Raw genomic sequence first — 19,887 nt, 5'->3', positions numbered from 1 at the left:
ACTGTGGTTTTGATTTGCATTTCCCTAATGGATAGTGATGCTGAGTGTCCTTTCACATACCTGCTGGCCATTTGTGTGTCTTCCTTTGGGAAATGTCTGTGTAAATCTGCTAACCACTTTAAAATTATTTACTTATTGCTATTGAGGTGTTTAAGATGTATTCTGGTTATTAACTCTTTGCCAGATGTAAAAATTGTAAATATTTTCTCAAACTCTGCAGGCTGTCTCTTTGTCGATTGCTTCCTTTGCACTGTGAGGCACTTTACTTTGATAATATCCCATTTGTCTGTTTTTGCTTTTGTTTCCTTGCCTTTGGGGTCTGGTGCTAGAAATCCTTACCCGTGCCAATGTCTTGAAGCATCTTCCCTATGTTTTCTTCTATTAGTTTCAACATTCCAGGTCTTACATTTAGGTTTTTAATCCATTTTGAGTTGCAAGTCAAGTATTTTAAAGTTATGGAAATTAACTAAAGGTAAAAAACATATTGGAAACCATTCATTCAAGAAAAATCATTGAATTTCGTAAGGAGAGTGGGGATCCATGGTGTTTTAACTCAGAGCTCTTCCCACCCACACACCGCAGCAGGACCAGCGTCCAGCTGTGAAGAGCTGGAAGCCGCCGAAGGGGGCTGACCTGTTTGAAGCTTTGTGAGAAGCCTCACTCTCCAAGCACTGTCAATATTTTGACACTGTTTGCTTGGCTTGAAGATCACTGTCTTCTCTGTGTCTTTGCATTGTCTCCCCCGTGGGCATGTCCCTCACAGATTTCCTTTTCTTAGAAGAGGAGCAATCATGTCGGATTAGGGCCAGCTAGGATGACTGTGTTTCTATTTAGTTACCTCTTCAGAGCCTGTTTCCAAATACAGTCACAGTAGGAGTATTAGGAGGGGTTAGCATGTCACCATATGACTTTTATTTGGAGGGGATGCAGAGATAGAATTTAGCCTATAACCAAGACCCTGGTCAAAAGCCTGAAAGGAAACTTTGGAGAAAGAAATTATGACCACAGGGAGCTGTAAGCTCTGACATGTTCCTGGTGATCTAGAAGGCTGCACATACTACACAGGGCCAGGGAAAACCAGAGGGGGCCCCAGTCATTCATAATTGGTAACCTTTCAGCCCTGTGCAGTAAGATGTGAACGCTAAGGCAGAGACTGCCGCAGATTTGAAGATGTGCCTTCACACAAATCACCGTGGCAAAAGGCAGATGACATAGTGCGTCAAGACACTAAGGCAGTCTTTTTTAAAAAAAAAGATTTATTTATTTATATGAAAGGCAGAGTTACAGAGAAGCAGAGGCTGAGAGAGAGAGAGAGAGAGAGAGAGAAAGAGAGCAAGCGAGCGAGCTTCCATTCGCTTGTTCACTCCCCAGATGATCACAATGTCCAGAGCTGTGGGAGCTGAGCCGATCCGAAGCCAGGAGCCAGGAGCTTCTTCTGGGTCTCCCACGTGGGTTCAGGGGCCCAAGCACTTCGATCATCTTCTACTGCTTTCCCAGGCCACAGCAGAGGCTGGATTGGGAGTGAAGCAGCGAGGACTCGAACCAGCGCCCATACAGGATGCCAGCACTGCAGGCAGCGGTTTTATCTGCTGTGCCAGAGCGCTGGCCCTACCCCCTTTTTTAAAAATCAGTGTCTGATCACTAGACTATGCTGACCAAGGACTGGTCCCTAAGAAGATAATCATGATAATAAAGACAAGAATTTTTTAAAAGTGATGAGAACTCAGATGCTGCACAAGTTAGTAAATACAGAATATACCGAACTTGTCCAGAAACATCATGAAACAAATAGCAAACATAAGGATTTTTGTAAAGTTAGCTTGATCAAGTGATTCTGCAATGCACACATATTTCAAAACATCATATTTACATGTTAAATACGCAGTTTTATTTGTCAGATTTAAACCAAAACCAATGCCTGGTTTTGAGTCCCAGTTCTGCTTCTGATTCCAGTTTCCTGTAGTGCACACTCTGGGGGGCAGAGATGGTGGCTCAAATGCTTGGGTCCCAACCACCCACATGGGAGACCCAGATTGGGTTCTGGGCTTCTGGCTTTGGCCTGGCCCAGCCCTGGCTGCTGTGGGCATTTAGGGAGTAAATCAGCAGCCAGAAGGTATATGTCTGTCTCTCTGTCTTGTTCTGTCTCACTGTCTTTCAAAGAAATTTAAAATAAATACATTTTTAAAATAAAAGATGCTATGTTAATTTGTCAAAGAAAAGTATAGAAACTATTTCTCATTGAATAGAAATGATTGTAAATGGAAACAAATTTTAAAAGCACCAAATAGTGTTCATTGTAGCATAATTCACAATAGCTAAGATATAGAATCAACCCAGATGTCCATCAACTGTTGACTGGATAAAGAAACTATGGTATACATACACTACGGAGTACTAGAAACTTTAAAAAAAAATAAAGAAATGAATCCTGTCTTTTGCAAGATGGACACAACTGGAAAACATTATACTTAGTGAAATAAGCCAGTCCCCAAAACACAGATATCATATGTTTTCCCTGATTCAATGTAACAGAGCACCTGAAATGTAATGTACTGGAGTGAAATAGATATTTTTGAGATTCAGTGGTTGTTTATAGCCCTCATCTCTCCTGTTGAGGAACAATGTTTTATTTTTTTTTCTCTTCATACTATTTGTTGAACTCTTTTACTTAGAGTAGGGTTAACTACATATGATCACTAAGTATATTGAAAGCAGGTTTTTATGGCCGGCGCCACGGCTCACTAGGTTAATCCTCTGCCTGCAGTGCCGGCACCCCGGATTCTAGTCCCGGTTGCTCCTCTTCCAGTCCAGCTCTCTGCTATGGCCCGGAAGTGCAGTGGAGGATGGCCCAAGTGCTTGGGCCCTGCACCCTCATGGGAGACCAGGAGAAGCACCTGGTTCCTGGCTTTGGATCAGTGCGGTATGCCAGCTGCAATGCGCTGGCCGCAGCGGCCATTGGGTGGTGAACCAATGGAAAAATGGAAGACCTTTCTCTCTGTCTCTCTCACTGTCCACTCTGCCTGCCCCCCCCCCAAAAAAAAAAAAACCACACACACACACACATACACACAAAAAGAAAGCAGGTTTTTATAAAAATTGGGGGGCAGGGCAGCACCATGGCGCAGTAGGTTAATTCTCTGCCTGCAGTGCTGGCATCCCATATGGGTGCTGGTTCTAGCCCTGGCTGCCCCTCTTCCAATCCAGCTCTCTGCTGTGGCCTGGGAAAGCAATAGAAGATGGCCCAAGTGCTTGGGCCCCTGCACCTGCATGGGAGACCGGGACGAAGCTCCTAGCTCCTGGCTTCAGATCAGTGCAGCTCCGGCTGTTGCAGCCATCTGGGGAGTGAAGCAATGGAAGGAAGACCTCTCTCTGTGTCTCTACCTCTCACTGTCTGTAACTCTACCTCTCAAATAAGTAAATAAAATCTTTTTTAAAAAATTGAGTGGAATGTGAGAGGGAGAAGGAGGAATAGTTGGAGCGTGAGTGGGAGGGAGGGTAAATGGAGCATTGTCACTATGTTCCTAATCTGTATATATGAAATATATGAAACGTATAATTTAAATAAATTTTTAAAAAGCACCAAATAAAATTTTTAGAATTGAAAAGTACAATAAAAATTCACCATATGAATTAAACAGTAGTTTTAGCTGAGAGAAGAAAGAATCAGGAAACATGAAGATAGGTCAGTGGTGATTATGAGTCTGAGGAACAAACACAATAAAGAATGAGGAAAGGGGCCAGTGCTGTGGCACAGTAGGTTAATCCTCTGCCTGTGGCACCGGCATCCCATTTGGGCACTGGTTCGATTCCTGGCTGCTCCTTTTCTGATCCAACTCTCTGCTATGGCTTGGGAAAGCAGCAGAAGATGGTCCAAGTGCTTGGGCCCCTGAACCCACGTGGGAGACCCGGAAGAAGTTCCTGGCTTCTTGCTTCAGATTGGATCAGCTCCCACAGCTCCAGCCCTTGCAGCCTCTGGTTAGTGAACCAGCAGATGGAAGACCTCTCTCTCTGTCTGTACCTCTCTCTGTAACTCTGCCTTTCAAATAAATAAAATACATCTTTTAAAAAAATTTCTAAATGAAGCACCAATGACTGTGGTGAGACGAACTTCATAATATGACACAAAAGTATGAGCTATAAAAGAAAATATTCATACTTATATATTTGCCTTTATCAAAATTTAAAAGTACGTTCTTCAAAAAGTCACTTAAAGGAGAAATTGTCTCAACCATATATCCAAAAAAGGACTTATATCTAGAATATAAAAGGTGTTTAAAATTTAACTATAAGACAACCAATTTTTTAAATAAAGAAAAATATGAACAGACGTTTCCTCAAAGAAACTTACAGAGAGCAAAGCAGAGCATGAAATATGCTTACCATCATTTGTCTTTAAGATAACACAATTAAAATGAAGATGAGACACACCAATATAACTCCACTAGGGTGGTTAAAATTTAAAAGACCAAACCAAGTGCTGACAAGGATGTGGAGCAACTGGAGCACCCATACATTGTTGTTAGGAATGTAAAAAGCAATCTCTGTAGAAAACCCCATGACTCAGTAAGACTATTTGTGGATATTTACCCAAGAAAAAGTATACGTCCACCTAAAGACTAGCACATGACTATTTCTAGCATCTTCATGTGTAAAACCCAAAAATCATACACAGCTCAGATGTTGATCAACAGGTTAATGGTTAAACAAGTCAAGGTATATTCATATGAGGATACTTTAAAGATTTTAGCGGGGAGGTGGCGCTGTGGCGCAGTGGGTCAAAGCCCTGGCCTGAAGCGCCAGCATCCGATATGGGCGCCGGTTCTAGTCCTGGCTGCTCCACTTCCAATCCAGCTCTCTGCTATGGCCTGGGAAAACAGTAGAAGGTGGCCCAAGTCCTTGGACCCCTGCACCCACGTGGGAGACCCGGAAGAAGCTCCTGGCTCCTGGCTTCGGATCGGCGCAGCTCCGGCCGTTGCGGCCATCTGGGGAGTGAACCAGCAGTTAGAAGACCTCTCTCTGTCTCTACCTCTCTCTGTAACTCTGTCTTTCAAATAAATAAAACAAATCTTAAAAAAAAGATTTTAGGAAATGAAATTATACGATGTTTTATTTTGATGCAAAAATTTGAAAGCCATACATATTTTTTCATAAAACACATTTCCATGAACTTTTTTTGAAACCACACATATACATGGATTTCTAAGTTTTTTATACCAAAACAACTTCTCTTTTAATTCTATTTCCATGTGCTCTTTGAAGTACACTCCTACAACAGAACGCTATTATAAAAAAGAAAGAGAAAAAGGAAAGTACGCACTATATATGCAACAACATGGCTGAATCTCAAAATAATTTTTGTTGAGCACCAGATTTCCAAAAAAAAAATAAAGTGGTACATGATTCTGTTTATTTAACATTCTAAAAGAAGAAAAATACTAATTTATTGTTGCAGAAAGATCGGGGTAGGCATTGTGGTGCAGTGGGTTCAGCCACTGCTGGGGAAGCTCAGGTTGCACATGTTAGGGAGCCTGGGATCAAATTTCACCTCTGCTGCTGCTCGGCTGCCTGCAGCTGGCCTGGGAGGAAGGGAGATGAAGGTCTAATTGTTGGGTACCAGCCATTGGAAGATCCAAATGGAGCTCCTGGTATCTGGCTTCAGCCTGGTCTATCCCTGGTGTTGCAGGCATTGGTGAATGAACCAACAGACAAAAGAGCTCAGTCTTTGTCCCCTCTCTCTCTGTCACTCTGCCTTTTAGATAGATAGATAGACAGATAGCTACATAGATACATAGATATATAGATATAGATAGATAGATACATATAAGAAAAAGGAGATTTGTGGTTGCCTATGGATTGAGGAGAATGATGGGGGCACAAGGAATCTTTCAGGGATGCTGAAAATATCCACTATCTCATTGCAATGATGACTTCATTGGTCTATACATATTTTAAAATTCAGTTGTTCATTTAAATGCATGCAGCTTATTGTATATCAGTTTTCTTCAATACAGCTATTAAATAAAGTTCCTTACTTTTACTTGAAAGCCAACTTGAAAAGACTAGTGTAGTGGGCTGGTGCCGCGGCTCACTAGGCTAATCCTCCGCCTGTGGCACTGGCACCCCAGGTTCTAGTCCCGGTTGGGGCGCTGGATTCTGTCCTGGTTGCTCCTCTTCCAGTCCAGCTCTCTGCTGTGGCTGCTGTGGCCTGAGAGGGCAGTGGAGGATGGCCCAGGTTCTTGGGCCCCTGCACCCATATGGGAGACCAGGAGGAAGCACGCGGCTCCTGGCTTCTGATCAGTGCAGCTCTGGCCGTTGCGGCCATTTGGGGAGTGAAGCAATGAAAGGAAGACCTTTCTCTCTGTCTCTACCTCTCACTGTCTATAACTCTACCTGTCAAATAAATAAAAAATAAAATAAAATAAATAAAGTTTATTTCAGGAAAGGTGCTGTGGAGATACTCACAGTGCCTAGGAACTTGAATCTCTTTAACATTTTTTTTCTTTTTATTTTTTTAAAGAATTTTTTATGGGAAAAAGGGACACTAACCCACTGTTGATGGGAATGCAAACTGGTAAAGCCACTATGGAAGTCAGTTTGGAGATTCCTCAGAAACCTAAATATAACCCTACCATAAAACCCAGCCATACCACTCCTTGGAATTTACCCAAAGGAAATTAAATTGGCACACAAAAAAAGCTGTGTGCACATTAATGCTTATTGCAGCTCAATTCACAATAGCTAAGACCTGGAATCAACCCAAATGCCCATCAGCAGTAGACTGGATAAAGAAATTATGGGACATGTACTCTATAGAATACTATACAGCAGTCAAAAACAATGAAATCCAGTCATTTGCAACAAAATGGAGGAATCTGGAAAACATCATGCTGAGTGAATTAAGGCAGTCCCAAAGGGACAAATACCATATGTTCTCCCTGATTGGTGACAACTAACCAACCACAAAAAAAGGAAACCTTTTAAAGTGAAAGGGACACTATGAGAAACAGTGACTTGATCAGTCCTTGTCCTGAGTGTTGATGTACAATTTAATACTTTATCCCTTTTAGTATTTTTTTGTTCTACTTAATACTATTGGTTGAACTCTGTAATTAACACACAATTATTCTTAGGTGTGATCCCTGTTAAATATAAGAGTGGGAATAAGAGAGGGAGGAGATGTACAATTTGGGACATGCTCAATTGGACTTGCCCCAAATGGTGGAGTTAGAAATGTGCCAGGGGATTCCAATACAATCCCATCAAGGTGGCATGCACCAATGCCATCTCACTAGTCCAAGTGATCAATTTCAGTTCACAATTGATCACACTGATAGGTCTAAGAGTCAAAGGGATCACACAAACAAGACTAGTGTCTGCTAATACTAACTGATAGAATAAAAAAGGGAGAGAACGATCTAACATGGGAAGTGGGATACACAGCAGACTCATAGAATGGCAGATGTCCTAAACAACACTCTGGCCTCAGAATCAGCCCTTAAGGCATTCGGATCTGGCTGAAGAGCCCATGAGAGTATTTTAGACATGGAAAGCCAAGACACTCTGGCAAAAAAAAAAAAAATTAAATGAAAGATCTCCACAAGTGAGATTCCAGTAGAAAGAACGGGCCATCAAAGAAGGAGGTACCCTTCTCTGAAGGGAGAAGAGAACTTCCACTTTGACTATGACCTTGTCTAAATAAGATCGAAGTCAGCAAACTCAAGAGGCTTCCATAGACTTGGAAACTCATGACTAGAGCCTAGGTGAGATTTTCTTAATCCATAAACAAGAGTGTCAAATTGTTAAGTCAACAACAGGAGTCACTGTGCACTTACTCCTCATGTGGGATCTCTGTCCTTAATGTGTTGTCCAATGTGAATTAATGCTATAACTAGTACTGAAACAGTATTTTACACTTTATGTTCTGTGTGGGTGCAAACTGATGAAATCTTTACTTAATACATACTAAATCAATCTTCTGTATATAAAGAGAATTGAAAATGAATCTTGATGTGAATGGAATGGGAGAGGGAGTGGGAGATGAGAGGGGTGCAGGTGGGAGGGTAGTTACGGGGGGGGGGGAGCCATTGTAATCCATAAACTGTACTTTGGAAATTATATTTACTAAATAAAAGTTTAAAAAAAAGAAAAGAAAAATGTTTCTCTTTGAAATAAAAAAAGAATTGTTTTATTTATTCAAAAGACAGAGTTACAGAGAGAAAGAGATCTTCCATCCAGCAGTTCACTCCATAAATGGCTGCAATGGCTGGAACTGGGCCAGAACAAATCCAGGAGTCAGGAGCTTCTTCCAGGTCTCCCACATGGGTGCAGGGGCTAAGCACTTGGGTCATCCTCCACTGCTTTCCCAGGCACATTAGCAGGGAGCTTGGTCAGAAGTGAGCAGTCGGGACAGGAACCAGTGCCCATATGGGATGTCAGCAAGTAGACGGTGTCTTAACTTGCTGCATCACAGTGCTGGTCCCCTTTAGCCTTTCTTACAACCTTTATTTTATCAACTGTGCCAATGTCACCTCAAGAATTCCAGTAAGCAGTCAGGAATTAAGTATACTATGGAAAATTAACAAAAGAAGTTCATGGTAAACTTCCAACCTGGATGTGCTATGGAATGTGCAGTAGGGGAACTTCTAGCCCACTTCTGTGATTTGTTGTCTTAAACAGCATGTTAGGAGTCTAGAAAATTGTACCTATAATTTGCACTTACAAGACGAATGCTAGTGAGAACTCTACATGCTTTAGGTTGTTGTATTTGCAGAACAAAACCATGTCTTACTAATTTATTATTTTCTGGATAAGGAATGAGAAAAGCTGATGAGATGCAATTAAAACTATAAAAACTACTCAATTCTAAAAATACCTTAGAAAATTTTCATGTCAAAGGTGATTAAAAATTGAACTACTTTGGAACTACTGGTGCTTTGACATTGGCCAGGAATACATAAAGGAACACTTCTCCAGAACAATTTTTTTATTGTTCATTTATTTTGAAAGTCAGATGTATAGTGAGAGGGAGACACACACACACACAAGCACACACACACAGAGAGAGAGAGAGAGAGAGAGAGAGACAGAGAGACAGAGAGAGAGAGAGGGAGAGAATCTTCTATCTACTGTTTCTTTCCCCAGATGGCTGCAATATCCAGAGCAGGGCCAGGCTGAAGCCAAGAGCCAGATGACAGGGTCCCAAGAACTTGGGCCATCTTCTGCTTTTTCCAGGCCATTAGCAGGGAACTGGATGGGAAGTGGAGCAGCTGGGACACAAACGGGCACCCATTTGGGGTGTTGGCACCACAGACAGTGGCTTTACCTGCTAGGTCACAATGCCAGCTAGGCCTGGGGGAAGTTTTGATTGAGGAAATGCCACGGGCTCTTATTTGGGCTAATCTCATTTAATATCTAGTTATTCTACAGCACAATAAATGTGCATAATTAAGTGTCTAAATCTGAGTATGCCTTGTACTCTATCAGGAGGAGAATCATTCAAGTCATTGAGACACATCCAGAAACATCTCACAGGTCAGTGTGTAGGTGAGTCAGCAACCCATCACCTTTCATTGAAAGGGTCCCTAATATTAAGCATGGTCCAAAAAAGTTCATAAGAGTAATTCAAAGTTATTCTCTAAAGACACATTCCATGTACAATTTTGATTTTTTTTAAAGAAATAAACAAAATGTTGGTCATCAATAAAAAGAAGAACTCAAGTGTACTCATTAGCCCCTGGAACAATGTGTGAAGTTCTGATTGCTGATCCTAAATAATGAGAAATGCAATAAGTAGAAGAAAAATGAGCAGAGGCATGAAGAGGCAAACAAAAAACTGCACGAGATTAAAGAAGAGACATGAGTGAAAGCCACCAAATGTAATAGGTAATCACATAGATTCCCTGACATTTGTCATCTACAGAAGTCCTGTAAAGAAGACAGGCCAAGCCTCACTAGCCCCAGTTTACAAATAAGAACACTAGGGCTTAGAGAAACTAAATTAACAGCATCAAGTGCCAGAGCTGTATCTTCTGGCACAGTTCACCTCATGTGCTACTGCTCAACCTCTGTGACTTGGAGCAGCAAATTACACACACATTACTTCTACAAGGCAATGCTTAAAGGAAGTGTAGGTAGATGGAACAAAAATGGTTGGACAAATCGATGACAAAACTGAACAATAAATATTTCCTTGCAATTAGCAAGCAAAATAACTGAATAAGGTAGAAATGAAATAGAAGAAAAAAAGCAAAGTCTAATTTAACAGGACCCCTGAGTTGAGTACCAGAGAATAAATGACGAATGCCATCAAAACAGAAGAGAGTCAAAGAAGGAAGACTGGCACCAAAGATACACTTTTGCTGTTTTACACAGAGCTGATCATCCACTGCAAAAGATGTAGCAGGCTCCTTAGGAAGCTACACACAAGTTACCACAGTGCTCAAACTCAGTCTGGAGTTTCTATTTTCAAAACTTTTTAGAGACTACAGCACTCTCTGTGAAATGCTGGGAAAATTGATTCTCTGTAAATGGATGATTTCAGAGAGCATCCCAAAGTTATTTGAAATATATTGTTTCTGGAACAATTCAGCAAAGCACATGAGCAATAAAGTTGGGTGACACCATCTGGGCATACAGGGTTCTGAGGCTGTTATTGTAGGGCTAGAAAGTTGGCTTGAAGGGCAATAGGGCCAAAGCCAGGCTTTTCTGTAAGACCCCATGCCTGGGGTTGTGGTTCCATACCTTCACAACACCTCCCTCCCACAGTGACCCAAGTGCTGGGTGGATTTTCCCACCGTGGGTGGGTGTTTTGTGATTCCCTTCGCTGGAGTGAATAATTGAAAGTGGAGAGTGATATGTTAGTGCTTCTTTGAAGGATGTAATTAGGTAATATCATGCAAGAAGGAAACTGTCATAAAGCTAATAAAATGCAAATGAGAAGGAACTGCAGCACCGCTCATCTGCATCATCTCATTTGCAGAATTTAAGATGAAACAATAGAGATAAATCATGAAGTTACATACATTCATTAGAATTGCTGGGGAGTCCTGACCTCTGGCCATCAATCAAATGGAAGCTCTCGCTACTCAGTTTGTCTTCACTGTACTTGGATGTGAAATAGGGAGGAAGAAAAGTCAAGCGTGGTCTGCTGAATGGATTAGAGATAATATTTTGATCCAAACAATAGTTTTCAAACTGCTAACCCAGGAGCTGTTGGGAGCACCTGAACACATGATCCTGCCACACTTTAATTCTCTCACCCATTCGGAAGCCATCTTTATTCCAGGAGCTAAGTGTATTTCAGTCATTGATGACTAGTCTGCCATAATGTGGCCAAATGTATTTAAGACATTTATACTTTTGGTCACATATGTTTCTTCAGGTAGTGAGGTTTTTTTTAAATGAAGTTTCAATTGTAACCATTTCTCTGTTCCAGGACTTGAGGTTGGTGAATCAGCACTGTTCACCTTATCCATACTACTTAGGATTATACAGATTTAATTACTCCTAGTTAGGGTTCTCATTTCCATACTGTCCAAATCTAATCTTTTTTAAAGGGAGAATCTTCTTTCCTTTTTTGAAAAAAGATTTATTTATTTATTTGAAAGGCACAGTTACAGAGAGGCAGAAGAAGAGAGAGAGATCTTACATCCACTCGTTCACTCCCAAAATGGCCTCAACAGCCAGATTGGGGCCAATCTGAAGCCAGGACAGAAGCTTCTTCCAGGTCTCCCACGTGGATGCAGGGTCACAAGCACTTGGGCCATCTTCTGCTTTCCCAGGCCATAGCAGAGAGCTGGATCAGAAGTGGAGCAGCCAGGCCTCAAAATAGCAAACATATGGGATGTTGGTGCTGAAGGCAGGGGTTTAGCCCACTATGCTACAGTGCCAGCCCCAATCATTTTTTTAAATTTAGGTTATATAAATTTCATATATACAGATTTAGTGGGGCTTCCTCTCCCTCCCACCCAAATTCCAACCCTTCCCATACCTCCCTTTCAGATTCCCATTCTTAATTTTTGTGATGATCTGTTATCAATTTACTTATATATCTTATAGTTAGCCCTACTCTAAGTAGAGGAGTTCTGCTAATCGTATGAAGAGAAACAAAATAAAACAAAACTAAACAAATGATTTTTCCTAAATGGAAGAAACAAGGGCTATAAACAATAATCCATTCTTCAAATGACTATTTCACTCGAATACATTACATTTCAGTATTCTGTTAGTTGCATTGGATCAGTGAAAACAAGATATTTGTCTTTTTGGGACTGGCTTATTTCACTAAGTATAATGGTTTTCAGTTGTGACCATCTTGCTGCAAAATAAATTATTTTTTTACTGCGGGTTAGTACTCCATAGTGTAGATATACCAGAGTTTCTTTATCCAGTCAGCAGTTGATGGACATCTGAGTTGATTCCATATCAGCTATTGTGAATTGTGCTGCAATGAACATGGGAATACAGATATCTATTTCATGTGCTGTTCTCTTTTTATTTGGGTAAATTCCCAGAAGTAGGATGGCTGGATACTATGGTAGGTCTGTATTCAGGTTTCTGAGGTATCTCCATACTGTCTTCCACAGTGGTTGCACCAGTTTACATTCCCACCAGCAGTGGATCAGAGTACCTTTTCCCCCATATCCTCCCCAGCATTTGTTGTTTGTTGATTTCTGTATGCTAACCATTCTAGTTGGAGTGATGTGGAACCATGTTGTGGTTTTGATTTGCACTTAACTAATGGCTAGTGAACCAGAGCATTTTCAGAAATGTCCATTAGCATTTGAATTTCCTCTATTGAGAAATGGCTGTTTAAGGTCTTTGCCCATTTCTTTACTGGATTGTTTTGCTGTTATTGAGTTTCTTAGGCTTTCTATATATTCTGGATGTTAACCGTTTATCAGTTGAGCAGTTTGCAAATATTTTCTCCCATTCTGTCAGTTGCCTCTTCCCTTTGCTGAATGTTTTTTGCAGTGTAGAAGATCCTCAGTTTGATGAAATCCCAATTGTTGATTTTGGCTTTGATTGCCTGTGGTTCTGGGGTCTTTTTCAATAAGTCTTTGCCTATGACAATGTCTTGTAGAGTTTCCCCCATGTTCTCAAATAATTTGATGGTATTGGGTCATAGAGTTAGGTCCTTGATCCATTTTGAGTGCTTTTTGTGTAAGGTGTAAGGTAGGGGTCTTGTTTCATGCTTCTGCATGAAGAGATCTAGTTTTTCCAGCACCATTTGTTAAAGAGACTATTTCTGCTCCATAGATTAATTTTAGCTCCTTTATTAAATACAAGTTGGCTGTAGGAGCATGGATTGATTTCTGGAGTTTCTATTCTGTTCCATTGGTTTATAAGTCTGTTTTTGTGCCAGTACCAGGTTGTTTTGATTGTTATTGCCCTGTAGTGTGTCTTGAAATCAGGTATTATGATTCTTTAAGCTTTGTTTTTGTTGTATAAAATTGCTTTAGCTATTCAGCGTATCTTGTGTTTCCATATGAATTTCAGTGTTATTTTCTCTAGATCTACAAAGAATATCATTGGTATTTTGATTGGGATCACATTGAATCTGCAAATTGCTTTCAGTAGTATGGACATTTTGATGATGTTGATTCTTCCATCCATTAACATGGAAGATTTTTTCATTTTTTAATGTCTTCTATTTATTTCTTTAGGGTCTTGTATTTTTCATCATAGAGACCTTTGCCATCTTTGGTTAAATTTATTCAAAGGTATTTGATTCTTTTTGTAGCTATTGTGAATGGTACTGCTCTTACAAGTTCTTTCTCAGCCATGGCATTGTTAGTGTATAAAAAGGCTATTGATTTTTCTGTGTTGATTTTATATCCTGCCACTTTACCAAACTCTTTTATGAGTTCCAGTAGTCTCTCAGTGGAGTTTTTTGGATCTGCTTTATAGGATCGTGTTATCTGAAAATAAGGATAGTTTGAGTTCCTCTTTGCTAATTTGTATATTTTTTTATTTCTTTTTATTGCTTAATGGCTCTAGTTAAAACTTCCAGCAATATATCAAACAGCAATGGTGAGAGTGGGCATCTTTGTCTGGTTCCAGATCTTAGGGAGAATGCTGCCATTTTTTATCCATTTAATAGGATGCTTACCATAAGTTTGTCATATATTGCCTTGATTATATTGAGGAATGTTCCTTTTATCCCCATTTTCCTTAAGGTTTTCATCATGAAATGATGTTGTATTTTATCAAATGCTTTCTCTGCAGCTATTGAGATAATCATATGATTTTTGTTCTTCAGTTTGTTAATGTAGTATATTGCATTGATGGATTTGTGAATGTTGAACCATCCCTGCATACAAGGGATAAATCCCACTTGGTCTGGGTGGTTGAGCTTTCTGATTTGTTGTTGGATTCAATTAGCTAATATTTAATTGAGGATTTTTGCATCTATGTTCATCAAGGATATTGATCTATAGTTCTCTTTCTCTGCTACATGTTTTCCAGGTTTAGGTATTAAAGTGATGTAGAATTTGTAGAAGGAGTTCGGGAGGATTCCCTCCTTTTCAGTTATTTTGAATAGCTTGAGAGGAATTGAAATTAGTTCTTCTTGAAATGCCTGATAGAGTCCTGTAGTGAAGCCATCTGGCCCTAGGGTTTTATTTGTTGGGAGGGTCTTTATTACTGACTCATTCTCTGTCTTGGTTATGGGTCTGTTTCGGTTTTCTCTATCTTTATTACTTAATTTTGATAGATTGTATCTTTCTAGAATCTATCCATTTCTTCTAGGCTTCCTAGTTTCTTGGCATACAGCCATTTATAATTTCTGATGATTCTTTTTATTTCTGTGGTTTCTGTTGTCACATTTCCTTTTTCATCTCTGATTTTATTAATTTAGGTCTTGTCATTTTTTGGTTAGTTGTATCAATGGTGTATCAATTTTTTCTGTTTAATAAAAAAAGCTTTTCATTTCACTGGTTTTTTGTAATTTTGGTTTAATTTTGTTTATTCTCTAATTTTAATTTTTTTCTCCTATTAGTTTTGAGTTTGGCTATTGTTGATATTCTAGGTTCTTAAGATACATTCATAGATCATTTATTTGATACCTTTCTAGTTTCTTCATGTAGGCACTGATTGCTATGAACTTCCCTCTTAACATTGCTTTTGCTATATCCCATAGTTTTTTTATTTAAATTTTTTATTTATATAAGTCAAGCAAATTTCATGGATCTCTTATATACAATTTTAAGTACATAATGACACGTCCCACCCCATCCTGCTTCCCTCCCTCACACCCTTTTCTCCTGTTTCCTGTATTATTTTTCTTTTAATTTTTACAATAATATACTTTTTTCTTTGAGAACAAGTTTCATCATTAAACAAAGACGCACCTAAGGAAACAGTCAAAGGAGTTGGGCACTTAGGCTTATCTAAAACTTATAAGACATAAGAATACCCTTTGCTTAATGCACTAAAATGAAGAAAATCGTTGAGAACAAGTTTTACTGTTAACTCTCATAATAGAACTCTTTGAGGTCCTGCATGGGAAATTAGTGTACAGTGACTTCTGTTGTTAATTTAACAATTAACACTCTTTTGTATGACATCAGTGATCACGTGAGGCTCTTGACATGAACTGCCTAGGCTATAGAAGCCTGTTGAATCCACAAACTCCTTCCATATTTAGAAAAGGCCGTAAGCAAAGTGGAAGTTCTCTCCTCCCTTCAGAGAAAAGTACATCCTTCTTTGATGACCACTTCTTTCCATTGGGGTCTCACCCACAGAGGTCCTTCATATAGGATACTTTTTTGCACAGTGTCTTGGCTTTCCATGCCTGAAATGCTCTCATGGGCTTTTCAGATGGAACAGAATGCCTTGAGGGCTGATTCTGAGGTCATAGTGCTACTTTTAGTCATTATGTTTCTATGCGTCTCCTGTATGGATTGCTTCCCATGTTGAAACATTCATGCCTTTTTAATTCTTATAGTATTACCAAACACTTAATCCTTTTTGTATGATTATTTTAACATTTAATCCTTTCTATATGATCATTTTAATGATTATTCCTATCCCTATGATCACTTTAACACTTAAAATCTTTTTTTACCATCCCACTTATGGGGGTTTGATGTCCCAATCCAATAGGTTTTGATATGATGTATTGTCATCTTAATTTGTTACCAGAAATATTTTTATCTCTTCTATGACCTACTGTTCATTCAGGAGCATATTCTTCAGTCTCCATGTGTTTATATATGTTCTAGAGATTCTTGAGTTGTTGATTTTAAGCTTTATTCCATTGTGATCCAAGAAGATACATGGAATGATTTTTTTTTATTTGCTGACACTTGCTTTGTGGCCTAGCATATGGTCTATCCTACAGAACATTCCATGCACTGATGAGATGAATGTGTATTCTGTCCCTGTGTGTAAAAGGTTCTGTAAATATGTTAGGTCCATTTGGTCTATAGTGTCAATTAATTCTGTTGTTTCTTGTTCATTTTCTGTCTGGTTGATCTTTCCATTACTGAAAGTAGGGTATGAAGTCCCCCGTTACTATTGTATTGGAGTCTATGTTTCCTTTTATGTCTATTAACATTTTTTTAAGTAGCCAGGTGCCCTGTAATTGGGTGTATATACATTTATTATAGTCAGTCTTCCAGTTGAATTGATCTCTTGATCGTTAAATAGTGCCCTTATTCATCTCTTTTAATAGTTGTTATGTTAAAAACTATTTTGTCTGATATTAGGATGGCAACACCAGCTTTTTTTTGGTTTCTGTTAGCATGGACTATCTTTTTCCATCCTTTCATTTTTGATCTGCATGTATCTTTGTTGGTGACATGTGTTTCTTGTAAGAAGAAAATAGATGGATCTTGTTTTTCAATCCATTTAGCCAGTCTGTATCTTTTAACTGAGAGTTAACTGAGGCCATTTATATTCAAGATGACTATTGATAAGTAACAACTTGGTTCTGCCATTTTTCCGTAAATATCCCTATTGTTTTCTTTGGATTTCTTTTGGACTTCTAATGGGGAATTTTCTGCCTTCTCATTTTTTCATCATGGTGGCTATCTTTCTGTATTTCTCTGTGTAGCACATCCTTAAGTATCTTTTGCAAGGCTGGACAAGTATCAACAAATTCTTTAAATTTCTGTTTGTTATGGAAAATTTTTATTTCTCTTCCATTCATAAATGCAAGCTTTGCTGGGTACAATATTCTGGGTTGACAGGTTTTTTTATTTTAAGACTTGGACTATATCTCGCCATTCCCTTCTAGCCTGTAAGGTTCCTGATGAGAAGTCAGCTGTGAGTCTAACTGGCGAGCCTCTGAAAGTAATCTGGCATTTCTCTCATGCTCATTTTAGAAACATTTCTTTATATTTTACTGTGGAAAGTTTGACTACAATGTGTTGTGGTGAGGGTCTTTCTGGTCATGTCTGTTAGGAGTACTTCTTTTACTTGAACATCCCTTTCTCCAAACTGGGGAAGTTTTCTATAATTATTTCACTTAATAGGCTTTCTATTCCCTTCTTTCTTTCCATCCTTCAGGAACTCCTAAGACCTGTATGTTGGGTCATTAGATAGTATCCCATAGATCTCCAACACTGTTTTTAATTTTTCTATTTTCTTCTTCTACTTCTTTTTTTTTTTTTTTTTTTTTTTTGGTCTAACTCTAAGATTTCCATAGACTTGCCTTCTAGTTTGGATATTCTTCCTTCTGCCTCATCAAGTCTTCTCTTAAGACTTTCCATCACATTTTTTGCTTGATACATTGCATTCTTCATTTCTAAAATTTCATTTTGATTTCTCTTCATATTCTCAATTTTCTGAGAAAAAATTTCATTCATGTCATGTATGGTTTTCTTTAGTTAGTGGATTTGCTTCGGATTTTTTTTAGTAGTCCTATGATTAATTTTCTGAATTCCATTTCTGGCACTTCTTTGATCTCTTCATCTTTTCATTCTAATATTGAAATGCTGTGTTCTTCTGTGGGGGTGGGGAGTGGGGGTTATGGTGACTTCTTTATTCTCATTTCTTGAATTTTGGCTCATACTTTTGGCATTTGTGGAGTTGATTTTCAATTTTTTTCTTCTGTTGGTTTTTATCTTTGGGGTTATGGTTCTGTGGTTTCATGGAATGTCTGCCCTTTCACTGAATACCAGAAGGTGTGTGGTGGGTGTGGCCAGGGGGCTCTGGTCAATCCTCTAGGGTGGGGCAAGGCTCCAGGGTAACACCCAAGTTGGTTATAGTACAGCTCCAATCCCAGCTATGTCCTATACCTTTTCTTGTAGTCACAGGGGCCCCAAAGTCTCAGCACTTAGGGTCCCCACAGATGCTGAGACCAGAGGGCACTGTTGGCACGGGTGCCCCTCTGTCTCTCCTAGGTGCCCAGCTGCCTTCCTACCGAGCTCTAATGCAGTGGGGCCTACAGGTTGTTCCCTTGGCTCATTGCTCTGGATCACAGGTACACACTAGAGTCACTGACTTAATGCCTGCCCACCTCAGCTGCCAGTGCTATGTTCAGGTATCTCATCCGACAAGCTGTCATATGTCTAAAATGGCGCCTGCCCTCTCTCAGTCAGATCATGGATTCACACAAGTTCAAGCCATTTCTTCTCCTCCATTGGGGGTTCCTGGGAAGTTTTCTCTCCACTTCTCTGCCGAGCATGTACTTCTTACACTATTCCCTGTGCTGCTTCTTCCTAGCCCTGAGAAGTGTGCCACTCCCTAATCCTCCATTTTTCCTCCACTGGCCACAATCTTTTTTAAAAAATATTTTATTTATTTATTTAAAAGTCAGAGTTACAAAGGGAGAAAGAGAAAACAAAGAGAGAGAAAAAAAGATCTTCCATCCACTGATCATCCCCCAATTGGCTGCAGTAGCAAGTCTGGGCTAGGCCAAAGCCAGGAGCCAGGAGCTTCTTCCAGGTCTCCCATATGCGTACAATGCCCAAGCAGTTGGGCCATCTCCTGCTGCTTTTCCCGGGCCATTGGCAGGGAGCTGGATAAGAAGTGGAGCAGCAGGAACTTGAACCTGTGCCCTTTTAGGATGTCCGCATTGCAGATAGTGGCCTGACCTGCTATATCACAACACTGGCCCTGAAATCTAATCTTAAATTAAAAACCACTTTTAAATATTATAATTATCTCTAATATTTTTGGAATTTCCTCTGGACCTTTTCAAGTTATGGCAAACTTACTTTGGAGGTGCAGCAGTGAGAGCTGCATAAACCCTTTCAAGCAGACACATATTAGGTCCCGGCTCTGTTTCCAGTGTAGTTTTTAATGGTTGTCTTCATTTTCTATGGATTTTTAGCAGATGCAGAATATTATGTACATATTCTGGGATCATTATTTAATAACTGTGAATATTTTTCCTGAGCAAAATCTGATAAGGGATACACTTTCAGTTTATAGGTTTATTTATATTGTTTATTTCTAAATCCATTATTTTTCCTCACACTCCTCATTATAACCTCTCTGAAAGTTGTGCCCACTGACACAGACTTATCTGATTATTCTGTAATTTCTCTTTCTTGGGGTGGCTCTCCACTGCCTGGAGACCATTTGTGTGTCTTAGAGACTGAGACTGTACTGTGTACTCCTTTGTCATCATGTATAAATCTATCAATAGACCCTGCCCTAATATGGATTCTTGAACAATTAAATAATTAAATGACTATCCAAAGTCATTGGTTCCATATTAGGAAGGTTGTTGGGTAGGGTAGTTATCAGCAGTCTCTAAGTGAATAATAGAAGGGCTCCAATGGAATGAGACGATTGCTTACACTGTCTCTCTAGATTCACCTGAGAAGTCTGGATACACCGAATTTTATTTCCTTTTCTAGAAAAAAATATTTTTTATTTATTTGAAAGGCAGAGTTACAGAGAGAGGAGGATAGCCAGAGAGAGAGGAGAGAGAGA

Source organism: Lepus europaeus, chromosome 5 (genome assembly GCF_033115175.1).
Source record: "Lepus europaeus isolate LE1 chromosome 5, mLepTim1.pri, whole genome shotgun sequence".
NCBI lineage: Eukaryota > Metazoa > Chordata > Mammalia > Lagomorpha > Leporidae > Lepus > Lepus europaeus.
Note: the sequence above shows the minus strand (reverse complement) of the source record.